At 37.7% G+C, this 20,228-nt stretch overlaps 1 long non-coding RNA gene across 3 annotated transcripts in view; it reads left to right on the forward strand.

The window, feature by feature from the left end:
* Positions 1-20,228, forward strand: part of LOC135209186 (uncharacterized) — a 490,707-nt gene that overhangs the window by 84,015 nt on the left and 386,464 nt on the right. The window contains exon 2 of one of the 3 annotated variants that reach the window (XR_010313312.1): positions 10,706-10,865. The exons of the other annotated variants lie outside the window; for them this stretch is intronic. This is a non-coding gene — a long non-coding RNA (uncharacterized LOC135209186). The remainder of the gene's footprint in view (positions 1-10,705; positions 10,866-20,228) is intronic. 3 annotated transcript variants of the gene reach the window in all.

The raw sequence follows: 20,228 nt of genomic DNA on the forward strand, positions 1-20,228 counted from the left end.
CCAATGAGATATGCAGAGGTGTCAGCAAAAAATTTCAAAGCATCAGCTCCGAAATTCTACTCAAGAGATAATAACTGTATTTATTATGCAAGAGGATATTGCAGAAACGGAGAAAATTGCAGATTCAGACACAAAATGAATAATTATGATGAAGGAAGATCAAATATTATGGAAAAGTTGGATTTTTTAATGTCAGAATTTCTGGAAATGAAAAAAAGAACAACATACCAGAACAGGAAAGAGACATGGGAAAATCCTTATTACTACCAGTATTAAATGAAGGAGAAAACACGCAAACCATCATAGTGATGAATGCGCAGGGTTTAGTTACGAGTAACTCAAAAAGAAAAATAGAGTACTTCTTAGAGAACTAACCCAAAATGAAAAGAAAATAGATATAATGAATATAAGTGAAACCTGGTATTCCCAAGAGACTGGGAATGATGATCAAATAAAAGGGTTCCAAACTTATAGATCAGATAGAAAAAATAGGAATCAAGGGGGAACCGCAATATATGGGAAAGACAAAAAACAAGGAAAAATATATGAGAAATATAGTAACTCAGAATGTGAAGTAATAGCGGTAGAATTTGAATCTGAAAAATTGATGAACATTAGTAATATATAGACCCCTAATACTAAAGAGTTTGACTTAATAATTGAAAAATTGGATGATATATGTAGAAATCACAAGGACTGGACTATTCTCCTATCTGGTGACTTCAACTTTCCTTTCGTAGAATGGAAAGAACGAATAGGAGATTGTGGTTGTACTTATACATATAAAAAAGAGAGTAATAGTAGTGCAGAAGATAAGAGGCAATTTGAAAAGCTATTAGATATGCTACTAGAATACAACATTCAACAAATAAATCACCTGCCAACAAGAAAGGAAAATACTTTAGACCTAGTATTTGTGAACGAGATGAATTATGTTAAAGAAATAATAGTTTATAATGCGAATATTTCAGACCATAATGTCATAGAATTAACAGTTCATTCCAAAGCAAGTGAAAATAGAGATAAGCAAGAAATGAAAAAGTGGGAAGGATATGGAAAATACAACTTCTACAGTAAAAATATAAAATGGTCAGAAATTAATGAAGAATTAAACAAAGATTGGGATAACATTTTCGTAAGTGATGACATAAGGGTAAATACGGAGATATTATATAAAATATTGGAGAAAATAGTGGAAAAATATATACCGAAGAAGAAAAGTAAACATCATTCATGCATACCAAGAGACAGAAGGATCTTGTTCCAGAAAATCAGAAAGTGGAAAAAAGGTCTTGCAAAAGAAAAAAATGCATGGAAAGTTATAGAACTAAAAAGTAAGATAGAAAATGCAGAACAAAAGATTATACAATCAAAAGAAAATGAAAAAACGGGACTTGGAAGAAAAAACCCTATTAAATATCAAGCAAAACCCCAAGCTATTATACTCATATGCGAAGAAGATGAATAAAAGAAGAATAGAAATAGGCCCTCTGAGAATTGAAGGGAGATTAACGAATGAAAAAAAGGAAATTTGCAACATACTGGCAGAACGATATAAGAGAGAATTCACCCCTAGAATAGATAAGGAAGATAATGATATAGAAGTAAGGGATGAAAATAGTGAATATTTAGCTGACATAGATATTAATGAAGCTGATATTGTGCAGGCTATTAATGAAATTAAAAATGGAGCTGCTGCAGGGCCTGATGGAATTCCTGCTATTTTGTTAAAGAAAGTAGTTCATTCTATCGCAAAGCCACTTGCAATATTATTAAGACAAAGTGTAGATACAGGCAAGATTTATGATGAGCACAAATTAGCATATATTACCCCTACTTTCAAAAGTGGATCAAGACTAGAGGCAAGTAATTATAGGCCTGTGAGTCTAACATCACATATTATGAAAGTGTATGAAAGGGTAATGAAGAAAAATATTATGAAACATTTAATAAAAAATAATTTGTTTAATAAAGGACAACATGGTTTCGTACCCGGAAAAAGTACACAAACCCAACTGTTAGTCCACCGTGAGAACATATTCAAAAATATGAAAAGCGGAAATGAAACAGATGTGGTTTATTTAGACTTTGCAAAAGCTTTTGATAAAGTAGACCATAATATATTAGCGAAGAAAATTAGAAAACACAATATCGTGGATAAAGTAGGAAGATGGTTAAAAGAATTTTTACACAACAGAAAACAGATAGTTATTGCAAACGGCGAGAAATCGGATGAAGTCAAGGTAATATCCGGTGTGCCGCAAGGTACGGTGTTAGCTGCAATACTGTTTGTTATTATGATTGAAGACATAGACAATAATGTGAAGGATTCGGTAGTGAGTAGTTTCGCAGATGACACAAGAATAAGTAGAGAAATTACTTGTGATGAAGATAGGAACGCTCTACAAAGAGACCTTAACAAAGTATATGATTGGGCAGAGGTAAATAGGATGGTATTTAACTCTGATAAATTTGAATCAATAAATTATGGAGACAGAGAAAGAAAGCTATATGCATATAAGGGACCTAATAATGAGACCATCACAAATAAGGAAGCAGTTAAAGACCTTGGTGTGATGATGAATAGGAACATGTTATGCAATGATCAAATAGCAACTCTGTTGGCAAAATGTAAAGCAAAATTGGGAATGTTGTTACGGCACTTCAAAACAAGAAAAGCTGAACACATGATTATGCTTTATAAAACATATGTTCGTAGTCCACTTGAATATTGCAATATGATATGGTACCCACACTATCAAAAGGATATTGCACAAATAGAGAGTGTACAAAGGTCCTTTACAGCTAGAATAGAAGAAGTTAAGGACCTAGACTACTGGGAAAGACTACAATTCTTAAAATTATATAGTCTAGAAAGGAGAAGAGAACGCTACATGATAATTCAGGCATGGAAACAGATAGAAGGAATAGCAGAAAATATCATGGAACTAAAAATATCAGAAAGAGCAAGCAGAGGTAGATTAATAGTGCCCAAAACTATACCAGGAAAAATAAGGAAAGCACACAGGACATTAATCCACTACGCACCAGCATCGATAATGCAGCGTCTATTCAATGCGTTGCCAGCTCATCTGAGGAATATATCAGGAGTGAGCGTAGATGTGTTTAAGAATAAGCTCGACAAATATCTAAACTGCATCCCAGACCATCCAAGATTGGAAGATGCAAAATATACCGGAAGATGTACTAGCAACTCTCTGGTAGACATTAGAGGTGCCTCACACTGAGGGACCTGGGGCAACCCGAACAAGATGTAAGGTCTGTAAGGTCTGTAAGGTCATACTTCGTAATCCTGTATTCTCTTGCTTTGTGCGCGTCCCTTCATCTGCTTTTGTGCTTGAAATGATTCTGTGATAATATTTTATATTGCACAATTATTGCATGTTGTGTTATTTAAATGATTATGGAGCACGGACAAACACCTAATTAGATGGCAGAGGGGATTTTGTATCCTTGTGTACATATGTTCCAGTAGATATGTTGTATGTTTGCGTGTATGTTTTTACTGTGTTTGGCTGTTAATTATATATTTAAGAAGCATTGACAAATGACAAATGTCTCATTAAACGACAGGGGAATTGTATCTTATGTATATTTATGTACATTTGTGCCAGCAGATTTGTTTTGCGTTCCTCTGTCTCTATGGGCGTGCGTACGTTCGTTCGCGCATGCGCAGAGAGTTCTGACGTCAGGAGGCGCGAAGAGAGCTCCGAAAAAGACAGTAGTGAAAAATCTCCCCCGAAAATATTTCTCCCAAATTGTTTTTGCCTCGAGGAGACGAGCAGCAGCAGGAGCAGCAGCGGTTCCTGCCTCATCTCTCCCGTTAAGCAAAATTTCTCCGACGCCTTTTCGCTTCTTCGCCACCTAAATTATATTTCTGGAGAGGCGCCTCAATAAGTTGCAGAGCTGCCACTTGGTTTGGGGGGAAAGGAGGCTCTCTCTACTTTCCCCCCTTTTTTCCCCTCGGTCTCCTTACATCTCCCTTCTTCCTTCCCCTCGTGTCTATAAAAAAAGAGGGAATTTAAATTTCAAATGCGGCAGGGGATTGGTTAATGGTGTAAAGTATCGGCACTGGGCGAAAATGGCTGAACATTTTTGTGACTGACGGCGCGGGAGGTTAGCTGGGGTGAGGGGTGTGCCGTTGTAGAGGCATCGAAGCTGAAGAGAATTGAAAAGCCCTCGTAATGATGCTGTTAAACACAATCTAAAGAGGAATAAAACAAGCAAGGGAGCCGTTTCAAAGGCTTAACCCGCCTACTACTATTAATACTGCTGATCATTTAAATTGAAAAGCCCTCGTAATGATGCGGTTAAACAAACACAATTAATGGAGGAATAAAACAAGCAAGGGAGCCGTTTCAAATGCATATCCTGACTACTACTACTACTACTACTACTACTACTACTACTCTACTACTACTACTACTACTACTGATAATTTTATTGTAGATGCGTTTCGTTGCATCGAGGCAACGTTTGCTATTTGAGAACAGAACATTCATAAATGCATATAAAAAAATACATATTTACATTTACGCACGATAAAGTCAAGGGCACATTGGCAATGAAACAATACAAAATGATTAAGCATCAAACAACCGCCTTAAAAGAATTGAGGAACTTTCATTAATGCTTATAACTGGATTTCGAAAGTGGATTTCGAAAGTGGATTTCAGTTGATCCCAGCTAGTCAGGGCAGAGCATTTTCCGTGTTATGAAGAGGTTACCAGAAGATCCTCAAAATTAAATTTGAGTGCCAATGACTGACCTTCGCCGTCTTATAATTAAATCTACGTTCATTTAATTTGCATATTCGTGCGTGTTCCTGGATGCAACGAAAACGTCTTCGTAATCAAGTAATCAGTTCATAAAGAGAGTTCAATATTCCAATTAAGAATGCGATTGCCGTCACACCTGTCTGCCTTGATCTTTTAGCGTCTCAGTGGCATGGTCGGTATGGTGTTGGTGTACCACCTCAGTGGCAGCGAGTTCGATTCTCGGGCATTCCATTGAGGTGTGAGAGAGGTGTGTTTCTGGTGATAGAAGTTCACTCTCGACGTGGTTCGGAAGTCACGTAAAGCCGTTGGTCCCTTTGCTGAATAACCACTGGTTCCTTGCAACGTAAAAACATCATACAAAGAAACCTTGCCTTTTATAATTGTGAAGTTAGAATCGCTTGTTGTAACACAACTAGGTAAAGATGGGCTGTTTGCTCATTCAATTCATGAGGACATTAGGCTGCAGAGTAAAATGTAAATTTAAAACCCCGGGATGTTGACTGTTCAGTACTAAATCCCCGACTCTGACTTCCATGCCATCATTAATCCCTAGCTCACCCTCCTCCACCGCTGGCAAACAACCCCCCCCCCCTTCCTCACATAATCTCTCAAGTTTACATTAATCTCTTGTGCCATGTCCCGCCCGTCTCTCTTCCTCCATGCGTTGGCTGTGACGCGTCGTCTCCGTTCTCTGCTCTCCATGTGCCGTGACGTCATACGCCCGAAGCCTTACTACTAGCGATTATAGCTACTTTCCAGGCTTACTCGTTGTTGTTGTGCGTTTTTATTTATCTTTCGTATTGCACTTATGTAATACGTAGGTATGTTTCCTGTAGGTTTTGATTTACAAATTGACGCCTGCCTTCGGATGTATGAATCGGTCCTAAATATGTATTCATCTTAACATTTTATGTATTGTTATTATTTCATACAAAGGAACAATTGTTTTGAGACTCGTAAATTAATTCATATATAACTAGGATGCTCTTTGCTTTCGCCATTACAATTCATTATATTGATATAGTATGTGGATTCATTTACTCACTAATGATCACATATTCTACCAAGGCAGATATTGCCTCTTTGTTAGGATCCAAATTATTGCTGCTGCAATTTTTATTTTTATTCTCCTTTATCTTTTCTAGTGTCGCCTGTGACACTGTAAGAAAGAATCCCATTTTAGGAAATTGTAGGTCACAGTCAAAATACACGACCAATTTGGCGACTGCGGGTCCATTTTGAGTCATTTGGAGGTCGTCAGCAGTAGTATAATAAGGCGGGTGACCGTATGGCTATTTTAGGAAATATCAGGTCATCATAAGGTACGGTCGATGTCAGGTGACCGCAGGACCAATAGAGGGACCTGTGACACAGGTCTTTTTGAAGTCAGTAATGAGACAAGTAGCGTCTCCACGTCTCCGTACTAATAGTAGTAGTAGTGGTAGTAGCAGCATCAGTACTATTCGAGAAAGTGGTAGCATAAAAAGTAGAAGCTGAATCGATAAATTCTGTAATTTAGTTAACAACGGGAGTATTAGTCGTTGTTCATGATAATGAGGAGGCGAAAATTAACAGTTAATTATTTATGTAATTATTAAGTTAATGATAGTTGTTAATTAATTGTTACCCAGTATCCACTTCGAAGGGTTGGCTTCAGAAGGTATAGTAGACCATTGGTTCCCAAACTGGTGGCCACGGCTCCCTTAGGGGTCATATAGCAGAATGCAGGGGGCCATAATCTGAGGATATGTAAGCATAAAATCAAAGAAGTTGAGGGGCTAGGCAGCCAGTGGAGACAAGTATCCTGCATGAAAAGTGGCTAACGACTAGAAAAAGTTTGGGAACCACTGGTGTAGACCTACCAATTCCCCGCAATTCTTTTGGGGTGATGTTGCTAGCTCATTGGCCCATTTCCAACGTGGGCGCGGGCCCGCCACCATGGCCTATTCACTAAGTACGCCATTCACTTCTTGGATCAGGAGAGACGAGGTGGAATTGCCCATTAAACGGAGCAAAATCTCTTTACCTCTTCCACGATCGATTGCCAGCCAGACTCCCCCTGGTAAGGGGAGGCGGAACCCCCATTATAGCTTCGATTATTATTATTATTATTATTATTATTATTATTATTAGTTCTTGTGTGTCCATGGCGTCAAATATAACAGTAAATGTAAAAGGCACGAGACGTTCATGACCCTATCTTAGAGAAGTTACGTACCATTCCTGATTTCGTATACAAAGTTAACTCCATTATGCATAAGACCTGTGGTGTGAGGCTGGCCCGTGCGGAACCTTATTATTATTATTATTATTATTATTATTATTATTATTATTATTATTATTATTATTATTATTATTATTTTTGCTCTATCACAGTCCTCTAATTCGAGTGGGTGGTATTTATAGTGTGGGGTTCCGGGTTGCATCCTGCCTCCTTAGGAGTCCATCACTTTTCTTCTTCTGCATGAGTCCTGGAGCTACTTCAGCCTCTAGTTTTCTAGATTCCTTTTCAGGGATCTTGGGAGCGTGCCTAGTGCTCCTATGATTATGGGTACAATTTCTACTGGCATATCCCATATCCTTCTTATTTCTATTTTCAGATCTTGATACTTATCCATTTTTTCCCTCTCTTTCTTTTCAACTCTGGTGTCCCATGGTATTGCGACATCAATGAGTGATACTTTCTTCTTGACTTTGTCAATCAACGTCACGTCTGGTCTATTTGCACGTATCACCCTATCTGTTCTGATACCATAGCCCCAGAGGATCTTTGCCTGATCGTTTTCTATCACTCCCTCAGGTTGGTGCTCGTACCACTTATTACTGCAAGGTAGCTGATGTTTCTTGCACAGGCTCCAGTGGAGGGCTTTTGCCACTGAATCATGCCTCTTTTTGTACTGGTTCTGTGCAAGTGCCGGGCATTCGCTTGCTATGTGGTTTATGGTTTCATTTTCCGTATTGCACTTCCTACATATGGGAGAGATGTTATTTCCGTCTATCGTTCTTTGAACATATCTGGTTCTTAGGTCCTGATCTTGTGCCGCTGTTATCATTCCTTCAGTTTCCTTCTTTAGCTCTCCCCTCTGTAGCCATTGCCATGTGTCATCGTTGGCTAGTTCTTTAGTCTGTCTCATGTATTGTCCGTGCATTGGTTTGTTGTACCAGTCCTCTGTTCTGTTTGTCATTCTCCTGTCTCTGTATATTTCTGGGTCTTCGTCTGCTTTTATTAGTCCTTCTTCCCATGCACTCTTTAGCCACTCGTCTTCACTAGTTTTCAGATATTGCCCCAGTGCTCTGTTCTCGGTGTTGACGCAGTCCTCTATACTTATTATTATTATTATTATTATTATTATTATTATTGGAGAAACAAATCCATAGTTATGTATGAGATACATTTAAAGATAAGTCTATGCAGATAGCTTTCGGGAATCTGTTCGATTCCCGTTTTCAAGAGATTGAAAAGGGGAATCCAAGATTCCCGAACTTCTCTGAATAGATGTTATCTTTAAATTCATGTCCATATACATAACTGTGGATTTGTTTCTCCATTTTAAGAATTGTGCTACTGTGAGTACTTTTTAGTTATTATTATTATTATTATTATTATTATTATTATTATTATTATTATTATTTATTATTTTTTTGCTCTATCACAGTCCTCCAATTCGACTGGGTGGTATTTATAGTGTGGGGTTCCGGGCTGCATCCTGCCTCCTTAGGAGTCCATCACTCTCTTACTAATGTGTGCCGTTTCTAGGATCACACTCTTCTGCATGAGTCCTGGAGCTACTTCAGCCTCTAGTTTTTCTAGATTCCTTTTCAGGGATCTTGGGATCGTGCCTAGTGCTCCTATGATTATGGGTACGATTTCCACTGGCATATCCCATATCCTTCTTATTTCTATTTTCAGATCTTGATACTTATCCAATTTTTCCCTCTCATGGTAATGAAGAACAGTAGGAGAAGGAAAACCAACCTAAGCATGGCATGGATAGACTATAAGAAAGCCTTCGACATGATACCACACACATGGCTAATAGAATGCCTGAAAATATATGGGGCAGAGGAAAATACCATCAGCTTCCTCAAAAATACAATGCGCAACTGGAATACAATACTTACAAGCTCTGGAATAAGACTAGCAGAGGTTAATATCAGGAGAGGGATCTTCCAGGGCGACTCACTGTCCCCACTACTCTTCGTAGTAGCCATGATTCCCATGACTAAAGTACTACAGAAGATGGATGCCGGGTACCAACTCAAGAAAAGAGGCAACAGAATCAACCATCTGATGTTCATGGACGACATCAAGCTGTATGGTAAGAGCATCAAGGAAATAGATACCCTAATCCAGACTGTAAGGATTGTATCTGGGGACATCAGGATGGAGTTTGGAATAGAAAAATGCGCCTTAGTCAACATACAAAAAGGCAAAGTAACGAGAACTGAAGGGATAAAGCTACCAGATGGAGCAACATCAAACACATAGATGAGACAGGATACAAATACCTGGGAATAATGGAAGGAGGAGATATAAAACACCAAGAGATGAAGGACACGATCAGGAAAGAATATATGCAGAGACTCAAGGCGATACTCAAGTCAAAACTCAACGCCGGATATGATAAAAGCCATAAACACATGGGCAGTGCCAGTAATCAGATACAGCGCAGGAATAGTGGAAAATGGACGAAGGCAGAACTCCGCAGCATAGATCAGAAAACCAGGAAACATATGACAATACACAAAGCACTACACCCAAGAGCAAATACAGACAGACTATACATAACACGAAAGGAAGGAGGGAGAGGACTACTAAGTATAGAGGACTGCGTCAACATCGAAAACAGAGCACTGGGGCAATATCTGAAAACCAGTGAAGACGAGTGGCTAAAAAAGTGCATGGGAAGAAGGACTAATAAAAGCAGACGAAGACCCAGAAATATACAGAGACAGGAGAAAGACAGAAAGAACAGAGGACTGGCACAACAAACCAATGCACGGACAATACATGAGACAGACTAAAGAACTAGCCAGCGATGACAATTGGCAATGGCTACAGAGGGGAGAGCTAAAGAAGGAAACTGAAGGAATGATAACAGCGGCACAAGATCAGGCCCTAAGAACCAGATATGTTCAAAGTACGATAGACGGAAATAACATCTCTCCCTATGTAGGAAGTGCATACGAAAAAGTGAAACCATAAACCACATAGCAAGTGAATGCCCGGCACTTGCACAGAACCAGTACAAAAAGAGGCATGATTCAGTAGCAAAAGCCCTCCACTGGAGCCTGTGCAAGAAACATCAGCTACCTTGCAGTAATAAGTGGTACGAGCACCAACCTGAAGGAGTGATAGAAAACGATCAGGCAAAGATCCTCTGGGACTATGGTATCAGAACGGATAGGGTGATACGTGCAAACAGACCAGACGTGACGTTGATTGACAAGGTCAAGGAGAAAGTATCACTCATTGATGTCGCAATACCATGGGACACCAGAGTTGAAGAGAAAGAGAGGGAAAAATTGGGGTGGCATTATTATTATTATTATTATTATTATTATTATTATTATTATTATTATTATTATTATTGTAAATGAAATTCACAGTCTCCTGAAAACGAATTGTTAAAAAATATCCCCAATTATATATTAAAGATATATTTCTATGTAAAAATAGAACAAAGACTTTCGAACACTTGAACGGTGTTCGAAAGTCTTTGTTCTATTTTCACATAGAAATATATTTTAAATATATAATTGGGGATATTTTTTGATAATAATGATAATTACTATTATTTTTGAGGCACTAGCATGAACTGTAGAATCGACAGGAGCTCCCTGGCAGTCTCCAGAACACCTCTTTACACATTCCAGACAGAAAATGACGGTATTTTTTGTTCCAGCGATTGATTCCTTTGGCCCCAGTCTACAAAAAAGGCGCCGTAATGTATTCGGGCTTTGAAGCTCAGCTGCGAAGAGTCCTGAGGCATCTGAGGCCAAACGTTGTATCCTGGAACGCGGCAGCCGTGAGAGATAAAGGCCCCTTCGGCTTGGCGTTGAATGGTAATGATGATCCGGATTTATTGAAGGTAATGAGAGAGAGAGAGAGAGAGAGAGATACTTTTACAGGAAGTAGAAGAAAGATAGAGAGATATTCATACATACTCCAACAGAGACAGAAATGTTATCCCATAGACACACACACGCACACACAGAAAGAGAGAGAGAGAGAGAGAGAGAGAGAGAGAGAGAGAGAGAGAGAGAGACTTTCACAAGAAGTAGAAGAGAGAAAGAGAGAGATCCATACATACTTCAAATAAAGAGAGAGAAACAGAGACAGAAATGTTATCCCATAGACACACACACACTCAGAGAGAGAGAGAGAGAGAGAGAGAGAGAGAGAGAGAGAGAGAGAGAGATACTTTACAGGAAGTAGAAGAAAGATAGAGAGATATTCATACATACTCCAACATATAAAGAGAGAGAAACAGAGACAGAAATGTTATCCCATAGACACACACACACACACACACTGAGAGAGAGAGAGAGAGAGAGAGAGAGAGAGAGAGAGAGAGAGAGAGACTTTCACAGAAAGAGATATCGATACAACTCGACAGACAGACACATGAATGGACAGGGAATGACAGACGTGGATGCACTTGCCGAACACAGTCATACAGGAATATTAACAAACTGACAGACAGACAGGCAGGAGAGAGAGAGAGAGAGAGAGAGAAAGAGAGAGAGAGAGAGAGAGAGAGAGAGAGAGAGAGAGAGAGAGAGTATTCCATATTAACACAAAGGTGGAGAAACCGTATTAATGGCATGGCTAATGGGCTCACAAACCCAAGAAGATACAGCAATGGAGACTGTGGAAAAGGCGACGATATCTCAAGAATAAATCGTCATATTCCTGGATCCTTTTTCCCCTTGATGTGGCGTCTCTGTGATGCCTTGTTTTATCTCCACACATCACTGGAATATCCAGTGACGGAGAAGAAAAAGAAAAATAGGGGGAATAAAAAAAAGATGAGAAACATTAGAGGCGAAGATCATCTTTGAAGTTATGCATGTTTGAATACTTAGAACAGGGCGTAGTAGAATAATAATAACTAATGATAATGATAATAATATATGTAATAATGATAATGGAGAAACAAATCCAGTTATACATGGGTAAATATATTTAAAAATAATTCTACAGAGATTTGTTTTTGAATATACGTACCCATACATTACTTTGGATTTGTTTCTTTATTTCAAGATTCATGCTTCTACAAATGTAATAATAATAATAATAATAATAATAATAATAATAATAATAATAATAATAATAATAATAATAATAATGCCCAGGTCCCGATAAAGTCCATGGATACTGGCTCAAAAACCTCAAGACTATACACTTACAAATATCAGAACAACTCCAGCTTTGTATCACAAATCACCATGCGCCCAAATGGCAATGGAAACAGAGGGAAGAGCTCAAGAAGGAAACTGAAGGAATGAGAAACAGCGGCACAAGATCAGGACCTAAGAACCATATGTAGTCAAATAATGATATATGGGAATAACATCTCTCCCATATGTAGGAAGTGCAATACGAAAAATGAAACCATAAACCGCATAGCAAGCGAATGTACGGCACTTACACAGAACCAGTACAAAAAGAGGCCTTCACTGGAGCCTGTGGCAAGAAACATCAGCTACCTTGCAGTAATAAGTGGCACGAGCACCAACCTGAAGGAGTGATAGAAAACGATCACGCAAGATCCTCTGGACTATGGTATCAGAACGGATAGGGTGATACGTGCAAACAGACCAGACGTGACGTTGATTGACAAAGTCAAGAAGAAAGTATCACTCATTGATGTCGCAATACCATGGGGCACCAGAGTTGTAGAGAAAGAGAGTGGGAAAAATGGATAAGTATCAAGACCTGAAAATAGAAATAAGGATATGGGATATGCCAGTGGAAATTGTACCCATAATCATAGGAACACTGGGCACGATCCCAAGATCCCTGAAAAGGAATCTGGAAAAACTAGACACTGAAGTAGCTCCAGGACTCATGCAGAAGAGTGTGATCCTAAAAACGGCGCACATAGTAAGAAAAGTGATGGACTCCTAAGGAGGCAGGATGCAACCCGGAACCCCACACTATAAATACCACCCAGTCGAATTGGAGGACTGTGATGAAAAAAGAAAATAAATAATAATAATAATAATAATAATAATAATAATAATAATAATAATAATAATAATAATAATAATAATTATTATTATTATTATTATGCTCGATCACAGTCCTCCAATTCGACTGGGTGGTATTTATAGTGTGGGGTTCCGGGTTGCATCCTGCCTCCTTAGGAGTCCATCACTTTTCTTACTATGTGTGCCGTTTCTAGGATCACACTCTTCTGCATGAGGCCCGGAGCTACTTCAGCCTCTAGTTTTTCTAGATTCCTTTTCAGGGATCTTGGATCGTGCCTAGTGCTCCTATGATTATGGGTACGATTTCACTGGCATTATCCATATTCCTTCCATTTCTATTTTCAGATCTTGATACTTATCCAATTTTTCCCTCTCTTTCTCTTCAACTCTGGTGTCCCATGGTATTGCGACATCAATGAGTGATACTTTCTTATTATTATTATTATTATTATTATTATTATTATTATTATTATTATTATTATTAAGAAGACGAAGACGAAGGAGCAGTAGAGTGACTTGAAGTTGGGCATTTTTGAAACCACTGAAAGACCAGACTGACCTCGTATGAAGTACCAGAGTAGGAGATGTGAGTAGAAGTTGTATACCAATAAAAATGAAGAAGAAGGAGATAAGAAAAATGAGTAAAGACAACGAGAATCATATGATGTTAATGAAGGGATTTTGGAAGGCATTTTTCAATACATAGAAATTGCAGTGACAAATAAGGAAAGGCGAAGAGCAAAGAGAACAAGAATCATTATAAGTGCAGAGAAAAGTTTAAAGTGATGGTTCTAACAAGCTCCTTTCACACGCGCTAACAAGGCTGCGGGCGGTAATTGTTTTTATTGATTTTCCGATAAAGGTCCTCTCGCCTCTTTAAATTTGGCAGTGGGACATGGGCCCCATTGCTCAAATGTGCAGGAAGTTTATTGAGGCAGCGCCCCCCCCCACCCCCCCCCTCCCCCCCCCCCCCCCCCCCCCCCCCCGGCCCCCCCCCCCCCCCCCACCCCCCCCCATGGGCGCCGTACAACATTATTGTGAGGCTGTGTGTATGAATAAATGCCCACATATCGCATCATTCCAGGCTTTTGATTATAATATATATATAATATATATATATATATATATATATATATATATTTTATAATGTGTAAATATATCCATACTAAAATATGTACTGTGTATACATATATAGTATAATATATATTAATTTCATATTTACATATATTTATTCAATATATATAAAATATATATATATATATATATATATATATATATATATATATATATTATAATTTAAATACTTCCGAAAAATAAAACGGGTGAATGTATGCAGCGGGAAAAACGGTCACCAAATGACCGAAAATCAGTAGTAATGATGAATTACAGTCGGTGAAGATAACTTAATTGAATCCTGTGTAGTGGAAAGAGCGTTAATCTACTCTTGCTTGTTTGGTTGAGTGATTTGTTTATTAACAGATTAGATACACAATACAAAGACAACACACAAAACAATTGTTGTAGATTTGTTTATTTGTTTATTTATTGTCTTAAAATATTTTCACTTCTAGTTCCTTCCTCTTAATATCCTGGATATTGTCTTCTCCTTTCTGCTGTCCTTTCTTTTTCTTATTTCTCATCACTAATATTCTTTGGAAGCTTAGTATGGACGCTCATATTTTTTGGACTGTTCCATTGTACTTAACTTCACTATGAATAGTAAAAGAAATAAGAGTTATAATAAGTCTTGCTTTTCACACCCCATTTATTAAAATCAAGCTCAAAATAACGTAATAAGACTAGCTTGTGAAGTGGATTTTTATATTCAGTTCGTATTATGTCCCCCATTTGTACTTTTACAACACAGCATTACTATTTACTCATGTACTAAGAGTATGAAACACTGCATTACTATTATTACTCCTATACTAAGAGTATGAAACACTGCATTACTATTATTACTCGTATACTAAGAGTATGAAACACTGCATTACTATTATTACTAGCATACTAAGAGTATGAAACACTGCATTACTTTTATTACTCGTATACTAAGAGTATGAAACACTGCATTACTATTATTACTTGTATACTAAGAGTATGAAACACAGCATTACTATTATTACTCGTATACTAAGAGTATGAAACACTGCATTACTATTATTACTCATATACTAAGAGTAAGAAACACAGCATTACTATTATTACTCGTATACTAAGAGTATGAAACACTGCATTACTATTATTACTCGTATACTAAGAGTATGAAACACTGCATTACTATTATTACTCGTATACTAAGAGTATGAAACTGCATTACTATTATTACTCGTATACTAAGAGTATGAAACACTGCATTACTATTATTACTCATATACTAAGAGCATGAAACTGCATTACTATTATTACTCGTATACTAAGAGTATGAAACACAGCATTACTATTATTACTCGTATACTAAGAGTATGAAACTGCATTACTAGTATTACTCGTATACTAAGAGTATGAAACACAGCATTACTATTATTACTTGTATACTAAGAGTATGAAACACACCATTACTATTATTACTCGTATACTAAGAGTATGAATTGCAGCATTACTATTATTACTCGTATACTAAGAGTATGAAACACAGCATTACTATTATTACTCGTATACTAAGAGTATGAAACACAGCCTTACTATTATTACTCGTAAACTAAGAGTATGAAACACTGCATTACTATTATTACTAGCATACTAAGAGTGACTTGTTTTTAAATTAATTAACATTAATAATAAAACTAACCAAATCAGCATTTACAAGATCATTCGAATAATAGTGTCTCTTTATGCAGCTGAGTTAATTACCAAGACTGGATACCCTAGTAATAATTTTTAAAGCTAAATGAACATTGAAGTTGCATCACCCAGAAATATATATTTTCATAGGAGTTGGTTATTCCACTTTCCTGGCAACTCTCTCTCTCTCTCTCTCTCTCTCTCTCTCTCTCTCTCTCTCTCTCTCTCACTTTACCATTCTTTAAAAAATAGCAAAAGAGAAGAAAAAGAACCTCGTAAATAGGAACACGCCTGTGCCATTGGCGGCTTCGAAAATAACGCGAGGTGGCACTCATTCCAGGTGTGGCACTCGACAGCGAGGTAATTAAAACAGCAATGATAGAGGACCGAGGTGTATGCACGGTTTCCCACCTGTGCCCCCCCCCCCCCCACCCCAACCTCCCGCCCTAGCCCTGACCCCACCCCCATCCCCGACTCCTCCTACCGAAAACGTTCCATTTTGCAACTCCGTTTGTGGGTCGACTGAAGATTAATTTAAAGTCCTTGTCAGATTTGATATTTACTTCATCTTTGGGTCTCATTAGCTCGTTAAGAATGTCAGTAAGAATGAAATAGCATTTATGAATTCGGGATTAGGTAGTTTTTGGCCAACTCCTTCCATGGTTTTTTAGGTTTAGTTTTATAAAGAATTTTGTTCTTCGTTGTGAAATTTCAAGGGAAATTTCAAGGGATTCGTTATATATATATATATATATATATATATATATATATATATATATATATATATATACTATATATATAATAAAAGGAGCCCATAAAAAAGCCAAAATATATAGAGAAAATACTATATTTCAGAGATTGCTGTCTCTCTCAACCTGAAGAGAGACAGCAGTCTCTGAAATAAAGTGTTTTCTTTCTAAATTTTGGCGTTTTTATGGGCTCCTTTTGCTAGATGGAATTCTGTTGTAACAGAACAATTTTACCAGTCATATACCGTATACTATATATATATATATATATATATATATTTATACTACATATATTATTATATATAAATATAAAATATAAGATATATATATATATATATATAACATACAGATATTCATATATATACATTTAATAGAATTAATTTAATAGTATATATATATATATACATATATTATAAATATATATAATATAATATATATATATATTATATATAGATTATATTATACATATATATATATATTTATATATATATATATATATATAATATATATATATATATATATATTTATATATATTTATATATATATATATATATATATATATATATATCATATATTATATATAAATATATATATAATATATATATATATATATATATATATATATATATACATATATCTATTCATATATATTATATATTATATATATATTATATATATATATAATATAATATAATATATTATATATATATATATATATATATATATTATAGATATATATACTATAGATATCATAATATAGATATCATATATACATATATATTATATAATACATATATATATATATTTATATATAATATTATTATATAATACATCTATATATATATATTTATATATTATTATATATAATATATATATATATTAATATTTATAGATATATATACACCCTAGTTTCATCGTTACCCTTTTAATACTGGCATACAGGCATATGGTCCCTCAGTTCTCTTACCTTAATAATGCCACACACACAGACATATAGAGAGGGTACACGCATACACATACACGTGCCCTGTTGCCTTGTGCCCTGTTGCCTTGAATGGCGTCGAATGCACCCACCAGAGGGTCCTCCCCAAAACCCTGTGGCGTGAAGCGAGGCGAAATTCCATTAGCACCTCTCGCACATGAATCAAATCGCATATATGTATTTTTGCATTCGTACCCAGAAAAAAAAAAACTTCGGCGTTTTGTTTCGTCGAAACTTCGGAATGATTTATTATGGAAAGAAAATGAGAGAGAGAGAGAGAGAGAGAGAGAGAGAGAGAGAGAGAGAGAGAGAGAGAGAGAGAGAGAGAGAGAGAAGACTGATTGATAATCTGAAAATGGGGGAGATAAGATGAGGAAGAACGATTGAAGGTAACTGATAAAAAGGAAAAGTTCAGAATGAATGAGAACTGAGATAGGGTGAAGAAATGAAAATTGATTTAGGGACGATAAGGAAAAGGAAGGGGAGATACGAAAGGAAAACGGTGTTAAAGAGGCAAAGTGTAGATGCAGAGGTAAAAGTCAAGTAGAATTTATTAATAGAAGCAAAGGCAAACGGGAGACAGCAGGCAGTAAGACAGAGTGACAGGGAGAAACTGGGATACAAGGAGTAAAATTAAGGGAGGCATCAGGCAGGAAGACAAGGAGTGGATGGAAGACTGGAATTAGAGTGAAAGGAGACACCAGGCTGGGAGTCTTTGAGTGAATGAAGATCCAAGGATGGAAGACTTGAGTGAAAGGGATCAGTCGGCTGGAAGACTGGGATTAAAAGAAGTCACTATGCTGGAATACTTGGAGTGAAAGGGAACACCAGCATGGGAGACTTAGATTGGAGTGATATTATGTCACCAGGCTTGAACAGACTGGGAGTGAAAAGGGACACCTTGGAAGACTGGGAGTGAAAAGGAACACTTAGAGTGGGAATGAAAATGGTACACCAGGCTGGAAGACATAAAGTGAAAGGGGACACCTGGCTGGAAGGCTTGGAGTGAAAGGAGATACCAGGCAAGAAGATTTGGAGTAGATTGAAAGGGGGACAACAGGCAGAAAAACTTGAGTGAAAGGGGTCGCAAGGCTAAAAGACTTAGAGTGAAATGGGTACACTTTGCTGAAAGACTGGGAGTGAAAAGGGGACACAAGGGTGGAAGAATTTGATTGAAAAGGAGACACAAAGCTGGAAAACTTGGAGCGCAAACTTGGAGTGAAGACAGAGTGAAAAGGGGACGCCAAGGTGGAAGATTGGTAGTGAAAGGGGGACAACAGACTGCAAGACAAAGAATGACTGAAGACTGGGCTGGAAAACTTGGAGTGAAAGGGAGCCCCTCACTGGACGACTTGGAGTGAAAGGAGACAACAGACAAGAAGATTTGGAGTAGGTTGAAAGGAGGACAACCGGGCCATTTGACTTGGAGTGAAAAGGGTCATCAAGCTGGGAGATTTGGAGTGCAGATGACAGCAGGCTGGAAGACTGGAATGAAAGGGTTGCCAAACTGGAAGACTTGGAGTGCAGACAACTGGAGGCTGGAAGACTTACAGTGTAGATGACAGCAGGCTGGAAGACTGGAATGAAAGGGTTGCCAAACTGGAAGACTTGGAGTGCAGACAACTGGAGGCTGGAAGACTTACAGTGTAGATGACACCAGGCTGGAAGACTGGAATGAAAGGGTTGCCAAACTGGAAGACTTGGAGTGCAGACAACTGGAGGCTGGAAGACTTGGAGTGCAGATGACACCAGGCTGGAAGACTGGAATGAAAGGGTCTCCAAGCTAGAAGACTTGGAGTGCAGGTGACACCAGGCTGGAAGACTGGAATGAAAGTCTCTCTAAGCTAGAAGACTTGGAGTGTAGATGACACCAGGCTGGAAGACTGGAATGAAAGGGTCTCCAAGCTAGAAGACTTGGAGTGCAGATGACACCAGGCTGGAAGACTGGAATGAAAGGGACTCCAAGCTAGAAGACTTGGAGTGCAGATGACACCAGGCTGGAAGACTGGAATGAAAGGGTCTCCAAGCTAGAAGACTTGGAATGCAGATGACACCAAGCTGGAAGACTGGAATGAAAGGATCTCCAAGCTAGAAGACTTGGAGTGCAGATGACACCAGGCTGGAAGACTGGAATGAAAGGGTCTCCAAGCTAGAAGACTTGGAGTGCAGATGACACCAGGCTGGAAGACTGGAATGAAACGGTCTCCAAGCTAGAAGACTTGGAGTGTAGATGACACCAGACCTTACCTTACAGACCTTACAGTTCGTTCGGGTTGCCCCAGGTCCCTCAGTGTGAGGCGCCTCTAATGTCTACCAGAGAGTTGCTAGTACATTTTCCGGTATATTTTGCATCTTCCAATCTTGGATGGTCTGGGATGCAGTTTAGATATTTGTCGAGCTTATTCTTAAACACATCTACGCTCACTCCTGATATATTCCTCAGATGAGCTGGCAACGCATTGAATAGACGCTGCATTATCGATGCTGGTGCGTAGTGGATTAATGTTCTGTGTGCTTTCCTTATTTTTCCTGGTATAGTTTTGGGCACTATTAATCTACCTCTGCTTGCTCTTTCTGATATTTTTAGTTCCATGATATTTTCTGTTATTCCTTCTATCTGTTTCCATGCCTGAATTATCATGTAGCGTTCTCTTCTCCTTTCTAGACTATATAATTTTAAGGATTGTAGTCTTTCCC

Source organism: Macrobrachium nipponense, chromosome 37 (assembly GCF_015104395.2).
Source record: "Macrobrachium nipponense isolate FS-2020 chromosome 37, ASM1510439v2, whole genome shotgun sequence".
NCBI lineage: Eukaryota > Metazoa > Arthropoda > Malacostraca > Decapoda > Palaemonidae > Macrobrachium > Macrobrachium nipponense.